Source organism: Crotalus tigris, unplaced genomic scaffold (genome assembly GCF_016545835.1).
Source record: "Crotalus tigris isolate CLP2741 ecotype Arizona unplaced genomic scaffold, ASM1654583v1 scf7180000018202.2534663867:1097284, whole genome shotgun sequence".
Lineage (NCBI taxonomy): Eukaryota > Metazoa > Chordata > Lepidosauria > Squamata > Viperidae > Crotalus > Crotalus tigris.
Window position 1 is genome coordinate 131205 of NW_024096880.1, and position 17934 is coordinate 149138.

The window sequence follows — 17934 nt, forward strand, 5'->3', positions numbered from 1 at the left end:
TAGGATATGGCTGTGATCTGGTCTCTGGTCCTGCAACCACTTTACATTGTCTTATGTGTCTTTTCTTTCTCCCACTTTATAAAGAACCAGGAATTGATTGTTTAACTATATTATAGCTTAAAGATAAGTGTAAATCTAGTTATTGAGATATGTGCTTCTGTTCACAATATGTATCTGTAGCACAGGCTTAAGAGTATTGGATTTTTGCGAATGAGTCACATAATCAGGAATGCGGTGACTTGAATTTAATTTTCATTTATTTAGCTTGAAGCCTCTTAACATTTTTATTGGCTGACTCCACACAGTAACAGGTTGGAAGGAAGGTATCAGCAACCTGTGCATCCACAAACACGCCAAGCGTACTTAATTTTCTGCCTATTTGAAAACGCTCCCAAGTGTCTTATGTACTCATTTTCAGGATTTGTTTTAATTAACATAGAGATAGTTTAGGCATTTAATTAGTTCGATGCTAGGGTATATATTTCATTTTGCCAGTTGATGGAAGCAGAATGATCATGTAGTAATTAGCACTCACTATGCCATCATCATGGATTATTCAGTGCATTCTTGCATTCTTTATATATATATATATTCCCTTAGATAGGATTTGCTTGGGCAAATCCCTCTTAGGAGAGCTGAAGTGCTGAAAAGGATGCAATCTGCATCATGCTCATTGGAGAAGGAAGCTTCTGATGTCATGTTGGAAAATTTGGGGTTCAGCATCATTGGTAGCAATGCAAAGAACTCCACTGTTGCACGCCAATGTAGGCTAATAAATGATATAGATCATCACATATATTCTTTAAAAGGAATCAAGGAATCATACAGCTGGAATTGACTGTAAAGAACATCTAGTCCACTCAGGTTAGAAGTCACTAGGTCCTCTCCTCTTTTTGTCAGAAGCCTTTAGCTTTTCTCTCAGAGACTGGAGGCTAAAACATATAAGGAACGATTGCTAGAATTGAGTATGTCTAGTTTAACGAAGAGAAGGATGAAGGGGGACATGATAGCAGTTTTCCAATATCTCAGAGGCTGCCATAAAGAAGAGGGAATCAAGCTATTTTCCAAAGCACCTGAAGGCAGGACAAGAAGCAATGGGTGGAAACTAACCAAAGAGAGAAGCAACCTAGAACTAAGGAGAAACTTCCTGACAGTGAGAACAATTAATCAGTGGAACAGCCTGCCTCCAGAAGCAGTAAATGCTCCAACACTGGAAGTTTTTAAGAAGAAACTGGACAGCCATTTGTCCGAAATGGTATAGGGTTTCCTGCCTGAGCAGGGGATTGGACTAGATGACCTCCAAGGTTCCTTCCAACTTTACTACTATTATTATTATTATTAGATTCTACTATTCTTAAACACAATCTTGTATTCTTCTTTGGTTATATTCCCATCCTTCCATTTCCTTTTCTCTTTTAGCATTTTAAAGAGCTGCTTATGTATCTGTCCTGGTCTTTTTTATTCTCCCTCCCCCTTTTCCTTCTCGTGGGGACTGTTTGTAATTTCACCTTCAGTATCACATCTCCATTCTTTCTGGATACTTTTCTCCTTCAACTTTTTAAGCCATTGGATCTAACCTTTAGAGTTCATCAACATCCACTTTTCTGTAGTCCAATTTGCAGATCCAATTCTTCTCAGTTCTTCCTTCTCTGAATCTCACAAATTCTAGAATAACACATTCATTTTCCATGAGAGTGTCAGTTACCTTCACTTCATCAAAGAATTCCTCCATCATGATGAAGATTACATCTAGGATTGTTCTTTCTTCCACTTTCTGACAATTGAAGTGATCAGCAATATAGGAAAATAAATTACCAGATCTCTGTCTCTGCCTTTTGTTATCTTGGTTGCATGCTTCCTTGAAGTTCTAGTCATCTTATGCTTTATCAATAAATGAAACTTTATCAATATCTTTTACCTGCCCAGGTGGTCTATACTAAATTTTCATGATGGTATCATTTTCACTTATTATACTCTTTATACTTTTACACAGATACTTTGGGCAAGATTCCAATGTTCTGATTTTTTGCTAGTATATATATATATTTTTTTCTTTTCAAATAGTGCAAAAATGTCCCTTTGGATGCCATACAATGAATAAATAAATACCTCTTTGGTCTATTCCTTTTGTATGAAATATAGCTCTCTAGTGCTGATGCCAATCAGGAATATTGTCCCACGAAATTTCAGAGATGTCTATCACATCGAAGTTATTTCCCTGAATCTCCCTTGTTTGTTTTCCATATTTTGCCACTGGTGTAGAAACATCAGAGTTTTTGCCTATCACTTGCTGGCATCTATGTTGCGATATACTGTGAAACCCTGAATCTCCATCCTAGCATCCAATTTCTCCTTTTGTGTCCTGCTTTCTTGATTGATCCGGTCTGCCTGAATATTTACTTCTGGGCTTTTGCTCATCCTTTTTTTTCTGCTTTAACACACTGCTGATAAGATTCGTGAGATATCTGCCAAACATTTTCTTTCCAGCTTTCGTAAAATGTATCCAGAAGTCATCCATGAAAGTAGCATAGGCCACTATCATTGTCCAAAATGTTCTCATCTGACAATCTTGATGAAAATAATACTGTACTTTCCATTTTCTTCACTCTCCTTCACCAAGGCTTTACAGTCTCTATAGATTTTGTTAGTCTTTTCTGGCCATGTCGTTTGTCCCCACAGGGATCAAGAGGAAAGGATAATTGGATTCATATATTAATGTAGAAAATTCTTGAAGTGAACATAAAGATTAAACCAGAAACTTTCCTTCTGGGTCTAATGCACAGGTCGGCAACCTGCGGCTCCGGAGCCGCATGCGGCTCTTTGAGCCTTCCCCTGTGGCTCCCAGCCTCCTCTGCCTTTGCAGAGAGAGACAGAGACAGAGAGAGGCAATTGCGCTTCCCTGCTTTCTCTCTCTCTCTCTCTCTCTCTCTCTCTCTCTCTCTCTCTCTCTCTCTCTCTCTCTCTCTGTGTGTGTGTGTGTGTGTTTGTGTTTGTGTGTGTAAAAGAGAGTGCACTCACAGTGTTCTCCGAGGAGCTGAAAAGCTTACTGGGCGGAGCTCCTCCCTTTGCTGCATCTCTACAGGAAGCAGGAAGCAGGAAGGGCAGGAGAGAGCTAGCTAGCCCAGCAAGGCTGATTCAGGAATTCTGGGAGTTGAAGTCCATGAGTCATAAAAGAGACGAGGTTGCCTACCCCTGAGCTTGCTGGACAACAGCTTGAAGCTTGCCAGGTGAGCAGCAGATAGGAGGGGGGGGAGAAAGAGAGAGAGAGAAAGAGAGAGAGGGAGGGAGAGAGAGAGAGAGGGAGGGAGGGAGGGAGGGAGAGAGAGAGAAAGAGAGAGAGGGAGGGAGGGAGAGAGAGAGGGGGGGGGAAGAGGAGTGGCAGACCAAGGGCAGATAGAGAGGGAGGGAGAGAGTCAGAGAGAGAGAGGGGGTGGAAGAGGAGTGGCAGACCAAGGGCAGATAGAGAGGGAGGGAGAGAGTCAGAGAGAGAGAGAGACCCTTTTGACATCTAAAATGAAGATAACACTGCATATATCTTTTTTTTACCTGTGTGTGTATGTAATTTTATTCTCTTAAAGCATTCTCTTTATCATTGTTTTAATAGTATGGATATTCCCAAGAGTCATATTTTTACTTTTATTTTTAATGTGTCTGTGTGTGTGTGTGTGTGTATGTATGTACACACACACACACACACACACACACACACACACACACCTATAGTAAAGGTAAAAAAGGATATATGCAGTGTTATCTTTATTTTAGATATCAAAAGGGTTTTGCGGCTCCCGGTGTTTTGTTTTTGGTGGGAAACGGGTCCAAGTGGCTCTTTGAGTGTTTTGGGTTGCCTACCCCTGGTCTAATGGAAAGAGAACTGGGAAAAAAATTGGAACTCTGATTTTATATATGGTGACGGTAGCAAGATTGCTCTGTGCACAAAAGTGGAAGGATGCCTCAATTCCCACCATGGACGAATGGTTACAAAAGCTGATGGAATTAACAGAGATGGTCAGATTGACTCTGCTGATAAAAGTAAAGAACATAAGTACTTTTGTTTCTACTTGGAAACTGCTTCTGGACTTTGTGCTTGAGGTGGAAAAAAAATGATATTATGATTTTGGGTTTTACCGATTAGACTCATTTGCTGATACAGAAATAGCGAGTGCCTACTACTATAGAAATGTAAAAAGTTGAGATTTGATTTCAAGGTCTGATTTTATTGCAACACAGAGAGTTGGAAGTCAATGCCTTTTGTTTCTTCCCCTCCCTTTCGTCACACCCTTTTTGTTTTCCTTTTCTCTACTGTTGTTCCCTATTTGCTTTTGTATTTTCACATTTTACGTCATAAAAGAATAAAATGAATAAAAAAGAGGAAAGGATAATTGTAAGTGGATTTGAACAGTCCTGGTAAATTCTCCATTATTCCCTATACCAGGGGTAGGCAACCTTGGCTCTTTTATGACTTGTGGACTTCAACTCCCAGAATTCCTGAGCCAGCCATGCTGGCTCAGGAATTCTGAGAGTTGAAGTCCACAAGTCATAAAAGAGCCAAGATTGCCTACTCCTGCCTATACATAGGGAGTCCTCAATTAAGAATGGTAATTCGGATTGGAATTTCTGTTGCTAAGCAATATGGTTGTAAAGCGTAATGTCAGGGGACTGCATTGCTTAATGTCAGCAATCCTGACGATCCCCCTTCCCTTTGCTATAAGCGAGGACTGTGGGTTGTCGAGGAGATCTCAGGCAGCTTATAAGGTGGCAGGCAGGTAAGGTGCAGCCTGAACACAGTATGGCTGGGTATGGATGCTGCCAGACAGGGAGAGTGGGCAAGTGGTCTGCAAGCACAGTGAAAGGATAGTGAGGGGTAGATATTGCCAGGCAATGGAGGTTTTGTGGGTGACCCATGAGGTGTAGCAAATCATGTGATCTTGCAATCATGTGGCCATGGGGCACTGCCATAAATTTTAGGTCATTGCCAAGCACCCAGATTGCAATTATGTGACCCTGATGGTGCTCAGACAGCTAGAACTTTGAGAACTGGTCCCAAGTACTAAGCATTCAGTGCTGTCATAACTTTGAACAGTTGCTGAACTGTTTAACTGGTTGTTAAACAAGGACTACATCTTCAAGTACCTGAAAGGCAAATAATAATAATAACAACAAAAACAATAATAATAATAAATCCCAAAACAACTGGAGCAGCACTTGAACACCATTGGCATTGACAAATTTGCCATTAGTCAATTGCAAAAGGTGGCCTTACTAGGAACTGCTTCCATCCTGCGACGATATCTGTAATACCATTAAACATCTACATCTGCCTATCCCAGGTCCTTGGTAAGGACTCGATTTGTTGTTGTTAGTTGTGAAGTCGTGTACGACCCATTGTGACCCCATGGACAACATTCCTCCAGGTCTTCCTGTCCTCTACCATCTTTTGTAGTCCATTTAAGCTCATGCCTACTGCTTCAGTGACTCCATCCAGCCACCCCATTCTCTGTCGCCCCATTCTTCTATTGCCCTCAATATTTCCCAGTATCAGGCTCTTCTCCAGTGAGTCCTTCCTTCTCATTAGGTGGCCAAAGTATTTGAGTTTCAACTTCAGGATCTGGACTTCTAAAGAGCAGTCAGGGTTGATCTCTTCTAGGACTAACCGGTTTAACGCCTTGCAATCCAAGGGACTTGCAGGAGTCTTCTCCAGCACCATAGTTCAAAGGCCCCAATTCTTTGGCGCTCAACCTTTCTTATGGTCCAACTCTCACAGCCATACATTGCAACTGGGAAAACCATGGCCTTGACTATATGTACTTTTGTTGGCAGGGTAATATCTCTGCTTTTTAGTATGCTGTCTAGATTTGCCATAGCTTTCCTCCCCAGGAGCGAGCTTTAATTTCTTGGCTGCAGCCGCCATCTGTGGTGATCTTGGAGCCCAGGAAAATAAAATCTGTCACTACCTCCATTTCTTCCCCATCTATTTGCCAGGAATTGAGAGGGCCTGATGCCATGATCTTGGTTTTCTTAATGTTGAGTTTCAAGCCAACTTTTGCACTTTCCTTCTTTATCTGCATCAAGAGGCTCTTTAGTTCCTCTTCACTTTCTTCCATTAGAGTGGTATCATCTGCATATCTTAGGTTGTTGATATTTCTCCCGGCAATCTTAATTCCAACTTTTGATTCATCTAGCCCTGCCTTTCTCATGATGTGCTCTGCATATAAGTTAAATAGGCAGGGCGACAGTATACAGCCTTGATAGACAAAAATGCCAAATCCAGTCTGAACATCTGGCTGACTGTGTGATGATGATGATGAAGATTAATAATAATAATAATAATAATAATAATAATAATAATAATAATAATAGAGTTGGAAGGGACCTTGGAGGTCTTCTAGTCCAACCCCCTGCTCAGGCAGGAAATCCTATACCATTTCAGATAAATGGCTGTCCAGTCTCTTCTTAAAAACTTCCAGTGTTGGAACATTCACAGCTTCTGGAGGCAGGTTGTTCCACTGTTTAATTGTTCTAACTGTCAGGAAATTTCTCCTTAATTCCAGGTTGCTTCTCTCCTTGATTAGTTTCCATCTGTTGCTTCTTGTCTTGCCTTCAGGCGCTTTGTAAAATAGCTTGACTCCATCTTCTTTGTGGCAGCCCCTGAGATATTGGAACACTGCTATCATGTCACCCTTCGTTCTTCTCTTCATTAAACTACACATATCCAATTCCATCAATCATTCCTTATATGTTTTGCCTCCAGTTCCCTGATCATCTTTGTTGCTCTTCTCTGTACTCTTTCTAGAGTCTCAACATCTTTTTTACATTGTGGTGACCAAAATTGGATGCAGTGTTCCAGGTGTGGCCTTATATGTTCTGTAATGTCATATTTGGTTTACTGTATATGCAACCTCTTCACTGACCCTTAATAAGGAATCATCCACGACATAGCACATTTTCCCAATTCAGGAGTACCAAATGTTTTGTACAATACCCTTTGGCAAGGTTGGCTGTCAATCATCCATTAGAAGGTGAGTCCCACTAGCATTAAGTACTTCTTAAATTTCTGACCCCCGGCTTCTTTGGGGAACAGTTTTTTTCCATGTTGCAGTGCAAAGTCTTTTTTTCCCAGTGCTTTTGGTATTCTCTGTCCTTCCTACAGAGCTTCAGCTGTCCTATCTAGCAACCTCTTTCCTGATACATTTCATCACAATTAATTTTTTTATTTAGAAAGTTAAAATACGAGCGCCCTCCCCCCAAAAATACCAAAACAAAATTAGAGAAAACATTGAAAAAATATGCATTAGAAAGGATAAAGACTGATGCATTTCAATGTAACAACTCTCTCTTGGGAGTCCATTTATTTTCTCTTCCCGAAAGCTTGGACTTGCAGCAGGTGTAGTTTGGGGATTCTTCAGTCGGGAAGGTAAATATTACACAAACTTTACATGTCATAATGATGTTTTCCTCATTGTTTGGACCCTTCCCTACCAATTCCCTTAGCCAAAATTCCATGCAACTCTTCCCTGTTTGCTTGCTGTAGTCATATTTTTCTGGAAGCTAGCTTTCCGGATGAAAACTAGCCTGGACTGAAAGAAAATAGAAACAAAGCAAAAGGACAGAATCTGATATGATACCTAACTTGGCCACATTAAGGATTTAAGAAGGTCAAAATTAGATCGATACTGAAAACATGTTTAGCCAAGCTTCCTTAGAGCTAGAAAACTCTCAATTTAATCAGCTTTGATTTAGTAAATTTTAGCAAAAAAATCTGATAGATCTGTTTTTGAATGTCAGGAAATAATGAATTTTGCCCCAAACAACGAACAAACTCCACTTTTCCTACTATTTTACTTCCTCAGAAATGGTGTTACGTTATGTATAACACTTTGCTTCTTTACACTTGCCACATATACCCAAGCTTTCTACATTTGTACACCAACTATTTTCCAATCTGATCATTTGTCATTTAAATTATCACTTGCTTTACATGTCTATAGCTTATAACTTTGGAATAGAAGCCCAGAATATAGATCTCTAAATTTAATCTTAGTTTCAGGTCATTTCACTTCATTTCATTTTGCCCATTTCTGAGGTGCTTTGTAAATTGCCCAGTCACTTAGGTGAGATGGGCAATGTAAAACAACTAACCAATCAACTAAATAAGGAAATGTATTTATAGGAAATGTCCATCATATTCCAGTTCCTATCTGGCTCAATGTATCCCCATTGATGAAAGCATCAAGCCACTTCTCAATTTTCATATAGGGAGCAGCAGGATAGAAGAGGGGCAAGAGAGACGTGGACCATAGGTTATCTGTTGGTTCAATGAATGTATTTTAATAAGTTTCAAAAACCAAGTGGGATGGGCAAAACTCAAGCGTTCACATGTGCTTTCATCTGGAAAAATTTCTTTTAGAAAGCATGTAGAACAAGGGTGTCAAACTGCCAGCCTGCGGGCCGGATGCATCATAGTGAAACCATACCACCCCATTGCCGGCAATGGCAAAAAAAGTCACGATACATCGCGACACGTCACGTGATGTTGCAAGTTTGACATCCCTGATATAGAACAATGTAGTAATGAATTAAACCCTAATCCTATAGTTTCTATTCTGTGGCCTTCATGTATATTGACTCAAATCTCATAATTCTTACTTCTAAACATACGGGGAAGACCAATACTGCATTCCTTCCCTGCTCAAATTTATCAAGCACACAATGACTGATCAGATTCAGACATTCTTGTATGAAACAGATTTTTCTAGATCCATTTAAATTAGGCTTAGGCCTGGCTTTACCACTAAAACTATATGGGCCACAGTGTTGCCTGGAAAGAGACAGGGAGAGTATAACCCTATTGATTCTCCTGGACTATAATTGGCTTTTGCTACCACTAAACACTATTTCCTCCTGGAGCAATTCTCCAAATTAGGTGAAATGGTCTTAGATTAATTTCACTAATTACTACCATTACAGGAAGATTATGGTTGTGATTCCTCCATGATCCTTATGGTGCTTCAACATTTAGTATTCATAAGACTTTGCTTTATCCCTGTGGTATTCAATATCGACCAGAAATTGCCTAGTAAGGTCATTCTGAGATGTAAACTTATTCCAGTAAGTGTTATACAAGAAGGAGGGGGAAGGAATTTTAAAAATATCCTAGTAAACTCCTTTTTCCAAAGTTTCCCAATAAAAATATGATAAGCTGCTACCACCAACCGGAACCTTTTGACACCATCTATCCAGCTGGACATTTCTTATCCCTTCTATCCAGGAGTTCTTTTGAGCAGATCTAAAAATGCTTTCAAAGCCTAAAAATGCTTTGAAAGTTTGTGTCGTAAGAACATAAGCAGTACCTGCTAGATGAGACCCTTGATCCACCTAGTCTAGCAGTCTGTTCTCACATTGACCAACACAAAGAGACCCACTAGCCTCCTAGTAGTGGACTTTTACACTGCCATGAAAGTTAATATCCATTGATCTCCATGACATCTATGAATGGGTCGAACCCTTCATTAATCTTGAAGTACAAATAGTAACAGTGCAATCTTGGAATGGAGAGGTGTGGAGAAGGTTTTAATGAGAAACCCTTAGAAAACCAATTAAGACACATCTTTGGATGTAATGAAGAACTTATTGAGGAAAGAGAAATATAGAGTAAACAAAGGAAGGCAACAATCATAGGCACAGAATTCTATATAAAATTAGTACAATTAACCTTGTTAAATAACTTACATATTACATCTGAATAAGATCTTGGCTTTCCATTAACTACATTCAGGACAGTTAGAAAAGGTACCAATAAAGGAAAATATTGTAGCTCCAGGTTGAAATGAAATGAGGAGTATCCAAACTAGACAACATCATCAGTGCTTGTTAGTCAATATTAAATGCAGAATGACTGAGTAGAATGAACTTTGTATTTTGTATTATCCTTGCTCTAGGAATTATTAAATTTGCAAACCTGAAGGTCATACTCTCTGATTTCCATCTACTGTATACAGAGGGATATTTGTCATAAGAGTGAGACAGCCAACTACATACCTTTTGCATGACGTTCCCCTGCAAACTTTCCTTCTAAAATATTATAAAGCTACTATCCCCTGATTCAGCAATGAGCATTACATGGCTTATATATCACAAATTTTCTTATTCTTAGATGCTTATTATGTAGTAAAAAAGTAGAAGAATAAAAATCACCAAAATTGCTTGCCATTGCATATGTTAATAAAACAGTACATTGTCAAATAATGTTCTGAGAGCAATTGAAATTGTAATATATGGAAATATAGTACACTTCAACTTTGACTAGTAAAAGTAACAAGCTTTTTTATTTGCATACACATCCTCCTAACATTTGCCATTATGTTTCTATGTTGAATGGGCAAAAGTCCAAAGAGAGTACTCTTAAAAATGTCCCATTTTGAAGGGGACAAGGATTGTATGGAAGCAGCATTAGCTATGAACCTACTCTACCTCTTCATTATTTGCAATATCCCAGATATAGTATTTCTTGTGGGGAATTTAAATTGCAAATCAACTCCTACATCTAATTGCTAAGTATTAGGCGACCAGGCCTGACAATGGCCAGCAGAGACTGAAGCCTTTATAATGAGTTAAGTTTACATGACATTTAAGGAGAACTATCAAACTGGACAGAGAGAAAAGGGGGTGGTGAATCCCTATGGCGTTTTCAGAATATTTATTGCTACTAACCGTATCTGATATTGGAAAAAAGCCATTGAATTGGAAAATGACATCCTGCATGGTTCATACAGCCAATCCTAATTATTGTTTTTCACTATGTTGTTCTGGGAATTCATGCTTGATGCCAAAGCTATTAGTTTATAGCATTTTGGGGGGGGGAGCATTCATCTTTTTGCCTATGATATTTAACATATTCATGAGACAATAAGCTATCTGAAGACTGATAGTTCAGTGCTACCCCAGTGCTGATGGCATCCGGTTATCTCCCCCCACCTGCCCCAATTTTACAAATTGTAATGCAAGTTCAAGTTTATATATGTATATATAAGCAAATTTGAGTAGTTCAGAGTACCAGAACCAGCCTATAAATGGGCAAATTATAATCCTTCATGGTACAGACCCTGGTTATTGATGGACCATTTATCCTCAGGTTTTTCCTATTTTTCCTAAATCCAGCAGAGTTTGCCTGCTTCAGGTCTTATCAGTTACATACTGGGTCATTTGATAGGACCCAGGAAGTGAGTTGTTTCTATTGCAGCACCCACTCTCTAGAACAGGGGTGTCAAACTGCCAGCCTTTGGGCCAGCTGCATCATAGCAAAACCCCATTGCCAGCAATGGCAAAAAAGTCCCCACAGGTCACAACTCATCATGTGTCGGTGCGAGTTTGACACCCCTGCTCTGGAATAATAGCCCTTTCCGACAGTTATATGGCTCTGCACTTAGTTCCTAATCAAATGAGCTTTTAAAATCTAGCTCTCCCCTCAGTTCTTGCTAAAAGGGGCATGTAGATGTCTTGAGTGATATTTGATTTATTAGTCCTGGTGCATTTTTTCCCCAGATATTTCTTCTTGTAAGGTTTTGTATTACTCTACCTTACTGTTTTATGCTGTATCTAGATTCATGATGGAGTTGGATGGCTTGTAATGAAAAAAAAAATAGCTTATTGCAACATTTTGACTGGAAGAGTTTCATACGCTGCTTTTCTAGGAACAATTGAAAAAGCAGCTTTTTGACTATAAAGCCATATAGGCCTTTGAAAAACTATTTGTTCTCAAATAGACATCTCCAGGTATTAAGATACTTAGGAACACACAAACACTTATCTCCAGTTATTCCCTTTACCTGGCATTGCATAAAGCCCCCCCTCCCCCCCCCCCCCCCCGTAAAAAGCCAGAGCTTTGTATTCAAGAGGGCCCTCTTTAAAATCCCCAGCATTTTCTAAAGGGAAAAAGCAATTGCTGAATAATGGTAGCACCTGCTAAGCTGACTGAAGCGTAAGAAATGAAAGGGAAGTTAACACAAGCTGGTGCAGCTGGCTTACAACATTAGGATGAGCAGGGGTCCTCATTTTATTTTTAAAATACCAAGAAGGAGAGGGAATTTATTCCAGTTAGTTACAGACTTAAGCAGGAAGGGACTTTGGAGGTCTTCTAGTCCAACCTCCTATGTATGTCACCTAAGAAAACGTAATGAATTAGGGAAACAATAGACTCATATAATAATCATCATCAGAAAGGTGTGGTATATTCCTGTATAATGCAATATTGTTTGAATTAGCAGAATAACAGAATAACAGAGCTGGATGCGGCCTTGGAGGTCTTCTAGTTCAACCCCCTGTTCAAGTAGAAAACCCTATACCATTTCAGAGAAATGGTTGTCCAATCTCTTCTTAACAACCTCCAATGTTGGAGCACCTATAACTTCTGGAGACAAGTCATTCTAACTGTTAGGAAGTTTCTCCTTAATTCTAGGATGCTTTCCTTGATTAGTTTCCATCCATTGTTTCTTGTCATATTTTATGGTGCTTTGGAAAATAAGTTGATCTCCTCTTCTTTATGGCAGACCCTCAAATACTGGAACACTGCTGTCATGTCACTTCTAATCTTTTATTTTTTTAGACTAGCCATATCCAATTCCTGCATCCATTCTTCATATATGTTAGTCTCCAGGTTTGATTAACCAGCAATGAGGATGAGAAAGAAAAAAAACAATAGAGCAACTTTCCATATTTCCTCCCCTCTCAGCTTCCTAGATGATAAAGGCATGGACCTTCCATCTTTAAAAGCATGCAAAGACAGAAACATGCCACATTGTCCATCAGAGGTGGGTGTCAATCATCACATAAAAGGGAATGTCTGTCCTTCCTACCATGGCCTCATAGTACTTATTTATTGAACGTGTACATCATCTATTCCTGGCCTAGGCCAATGTGTAGCAGTTAACAAAAAGACAACAAATTTGATAAAAGGGTGGTAAGTCAAACCAAGAAACAAGAATATAGTTTATGGGAAGAGAAAAGATGAACAGCCCTGGTGTTTGACCCAGTAAGAGTTGTTTATTTCCAATCAATGTCCTTTTTTCAACCCATTTCTAAGTTTGGTGGTTTTAATTATAATGTCATTTTATTCTCATGTTATTGTTAGCTTTTCTGGCTCTATATTGAGAGGAAAGTAGAATATAAATACAGTAAAATGAATAAATAAGTGAAAGCATGCACCAAAAGACTGAACATTGATTTGCAGAATGGCAAGGACAATGTTGGCGAATGTCACCCCTGAGTCTCGTGAAAGTCATTTCCATGGTCACATAGATCGATTCATAGCATGGCTTGGGTTAATATTGAGAAAACTGGCTCAGATTTAAAAAATAGTTGAACCCATTTGGGCATATCATGCAACCTGGCAGTGCATTTTTTAAAAAAAAAACGATTAAAAAATCATTTGGTGTTCATGTTGGCACAAGGGCAGCTACTCATTAAAACAACTCAACTGCAGGTTGGAAAAAAAAGATGCCTCTGCTTTTTCTTTAACAGCTGAGTATTAAAAAAAATCTGATTCTTTAAAGCAGTCACACTTTTTTTTTCAGTTGCATACAGGAGCCAGAAAAAAAGAGAGGCTGCTTGAATGAATAGCAGAAAAGTGCTGTGTTCTTCCAAACAATTTTTGATGCACAGCCCTATAATATACAAGATTAGAAATGGCACAAGTCACCCTATTGAACCACTGGCAGAAGATGTACTATAAGGGCTCATATGACAGAAAATTATAGCCAGAAATAAAGTTTTGAATTGTTGTATTACTTCAAACTTCCCATGCAGCTATTTCAAGACTAATTACTTGTCATTTCCTGATACTTTATGCATGGAATGTACCATTATTGACCAAATTATAATTATAAATAGAGTACAGAGAAATACATTCCTTTTTATGAAGCACCCATGTGCCTTGTTGCTTGTAGATGTTTGTTCATTCGCTTTGAAGTCTGAAGATGCATGACTTTTTCTCCATTAATTATCTTGAATGGGAAGGAGAGGACGCCCTGCCTGCCAATCCCACCTATCCTTTTTATGGTTCAAAGGAGTTTCTTTCTGTACAGAAAATCCTTGACTTATGACCAATTGCTTAGATTGTTTCAAGTTACAACAGACCCCTAAAAATGGATTGGGTTTGAAGTTCTGATATTGGCCCACATCTGTGGTCATATTTTGGGTACTTTGCAATTGGCCCTCATTTATGACCTTTTGCAGCACCCCATGGTTATATAATCACAATTTACAATGGTTTCACCAGAAACTGATGTTTCCTTCCAGTTTCAAACAAAAACTGGCTCATAGCAAATGGCTCCTGCATTCACTTAACAACCACCACCAAAAAGGTCATTAAAAAACAGGTCTGACTTGCTTTATGACCATCATGGTTTATGACTATAATTGCCAGGCTCAGTTACTGTCCAGAGCTATCTGTACCAGATTAGCTGCTATCAAAGAAGAGTGAGAGAGTTTGGGAAAAACTGACATGGAATCACAGTTACATGGCCATCCCTCCTGCTCTTGACTGCAGGAAATTCATTGGCAACATTGCATTCCCCAACAAAAATGTAGATAAATCTGTCATTAACCCTCTTAGAAGGCCCCGAGCCTAGGAATCTGGGGGTATGTGTGTATGAGAATAATGCAGTCTAATTGTTCCACCGCAATCTCTATTAGGTTTTACTAGTTATGGGGGAGTTGGATAGCATAGCCCAGCTGTCAATATAACACCTCAAAAGTTGATGGCAGTCCCCTAAGCCATGGGAGAAATGGAGATGAGCAGTCTGCCCAAAAAGTGTTCTCTCTATGCAATGAAGAAAGTTGGGGCTGAGCTGGGGAGAAAGCATAGTGGTTATGGACATAGAGAAGTCAGAACAAGAGTTGGAGAGACAGAGAACTTTGGAGGGGGAAGAAGTTATTTGTTTGGAGGTGGCAGAAGGAGCTCTATATATGAAAAAAAGGCCACCTGATGGCTATAATTCTGCTGCAGAGTAATAGTAGGTTAAAACATAGTACTGTGCCAAATTAGCTCTCAACTAATCCCCAGCTGTAAATAAGCCCTGATAAAGTCTGAGATAATACTTAAGCTTCCAGCATTTGCTGGTAAAGTGGGCAAGGAACTGAAGAAAAGCAATACCCATGAAGTCATAGTGCTTCCAGTTTTCATGATCCTATTTCAAAAGCGGAAGGAAGGAAGGAAGGAAGGAAGGAAGGAAGGAAGGAAGGAAGGAAGGAAGGAAGGAAGGAAGGAAGGAAGGAAGGAAGGCATATTCAAAATAACTCTTCTCTATAATTTAAAATATATATTTGGAGAAGATGTGCCTAAAGGAATAAAAACAGCTTTAATGTAAGCCAACAAGTATCTGTGAATTGGATCAGAAATTTTGATCCAAATGCTCAATGTTTTTTTAATGAGCTTTTAAATGTTTTGTCCATACAACACGATCCACTGAAACTTTTCACCAGCATTTACCTATGATCTGGGGTGATGCCATTTTAAGCAGGGAATGGCAGTTCAGAGGCCATTTCATTTTTGCCTTCCTTTTTGCATTTTGGGGCTGTTAGGTTGGTTCTGGTAATAAATGTAATGAAATTCAATGCTGTGATCCCTCTGAAGTGCCCAATCTGCTTCACTGAAACTTTGCATTCTTTCCACCATGATTTCAACCATCCTGGCTCATGAATTATATTGCACCGTCAAAACCATGCCCTTTATTACACGCGTTATGGGTATAATGCACATTAAAAAATGGACAGAGATCTGATTGTGTGGTTGTCATTGTAGTTGCCATATTGATTTTTTTGTCCTACTAAAACAGATTCCCTTTAAGACATTCCAATTGCCGGGCTGGTTTTATAGATTTTCTTGTGATTTTATATCCTAACACATTTCTTAACACATTTCATAATATATTTGTGTATAACATGTCCATGTATACAAAAACAGGGGAGTGAATATATCAGCATTCATTGTGTATAAAAAAAATACAAGCTGATGTCATTCAATTACTGTGCAAAGTTTAGATGCAATTCAATTAAGTTGGAATGCCGTATAGCCACACCAAATGCATTAACAAATCAAACATTTCAATTTACAACTTTGGAGGACATTCATTGGCATCCTGTTTTGATTTCTGATGCTGTAAACCTGAATTACATGGGCATAAAGCCACAAAAGTCAAACTAGGAGGGGGAGATAAAATATAGTCTCTAGGAACAAAAGCCACTGAAAATTGGAATTAATTTCATTTCCCTGTGATGTAAATGCATTTAAAAGCAACTTCAAAGAAAAAAAAAAGCTAGGCAATTATGGCAAAATGCAATCCTGAAAGAAACCAGCCTTATGGGTGCTTCTTATGATGCTCTAGAGCAGCGGTTCTCAACGTTTGTGTGACGGCGACCCCCGTCACACAAACGTTATGCGCATGCGTGGCGCGGCGTGCATGCATGCGCGGTGCTGCCCCTGGGGGCGCGGCGCCGCACCCATGCACGGCGCCGCCCCATGCGCGGTGCGCATGCGCGGCGCCGCCCCCGTAGGGGAGAAAATGGTGGATCACCGCCTTTGGCGACCCCCGAAAAATGGTCGATCGACCCCAAATGGGGTCGCGACCCATAGGTTGAAAACCGCTGCTCTAGAGCAGGGGTCTTCGAACTTGGCCCTTTTATGACTTGTAGACTTCAACTCCCAGAATTCCCCAGCCAGGCACATAAGTCATAAAAGGGTCAAGTTTGAAGACCCCTGCTCTAGAGATTAATACATTTGGTGATAAAACTGAAAAAGCATGTTGGGCTTCCGGTTCTGCGCAGCTAGCGCATCACTGAGGGATCGAGACAATCCGATCCCTACAGCTGATTTCTCTCTATTTGGGGACTCTAAATGGGCCCAAAGCCACCCTGGAGAGGTGGCAAGGAAGGAGGGAAGCCCCACCGATCATGGGGAGACAATGGTCGATCTGGATGTCTGGGGAAAGCTCTCCAAAAATGACAGAAGAAAGCATCATTCATGAGTCTAGCCCAAGCTACATGCAGCTGAAGTCAAAAACTAAGTCTGATTGTAAACAGTGTGATTGAACTGGGTAAGAATATTGATTTTTTTCTCTTCTACCTGACTGATTTCCTGAGAAAAAAAAAAAATCCAGAAGTAAAAATCCTCCGAAAGTGAGGGGGTGTATGTCCTTGTTCCACCCTCCTTAAACAGAAGCAGCAAATTAAGTTTAGGGGGGAAGATTGAAAGATGGACTGGTGCTGACATCTAGTGGTGGATGAAAATACTGCCCTAAATATACAGCCCAACAAGCCTATTATCGTGACCTTCAGGGTGTTGATTAAACAAAGAACAGCTGGACTATCTACAAAGTGAGAACTACAAAACTTAGAAAAAATTGACCTTCCTGGATTATAAATATTTTTTAAATTGTGACTTTAAAGTGATTGGCAGAGAAAGGACTTTTGGTCATTATGGAGCATCAGAGATTTGCAGAAAGAACATATCAAGAAAAAATAAATACCAGGAGGAAATGTTTTTTCTATTACAACAAATGCAAATGATATTAACTTCAAACCATGAGGAAATTAAAAATGAATTTGAAAATTTAAATGAATGCATTCTCAATTTAATGTCACAACAATCAAATGATCAGAAAACAAAGAGAGAGAGAGATCATGTAAAGCAGACAACTGAATATAAGCTAGTGGAGACTCAAGTAGAGAAGGACTTACAAGGAACATTGAATATTGAAAAGATAACTCTAAGATCACAAAGTAAATTTGAGGATAAGGAAAAAGATTTGACAAAATGGATTGCTGAGCCATTGGGAGTACCACAAGAAATGGGGAGACAAGGGATATGAGAGAAATCTTCAATGAATATGAAGGGGCAAAATCTTTTTACAAAGACATGATGTTTGATTTCCTACTATATCC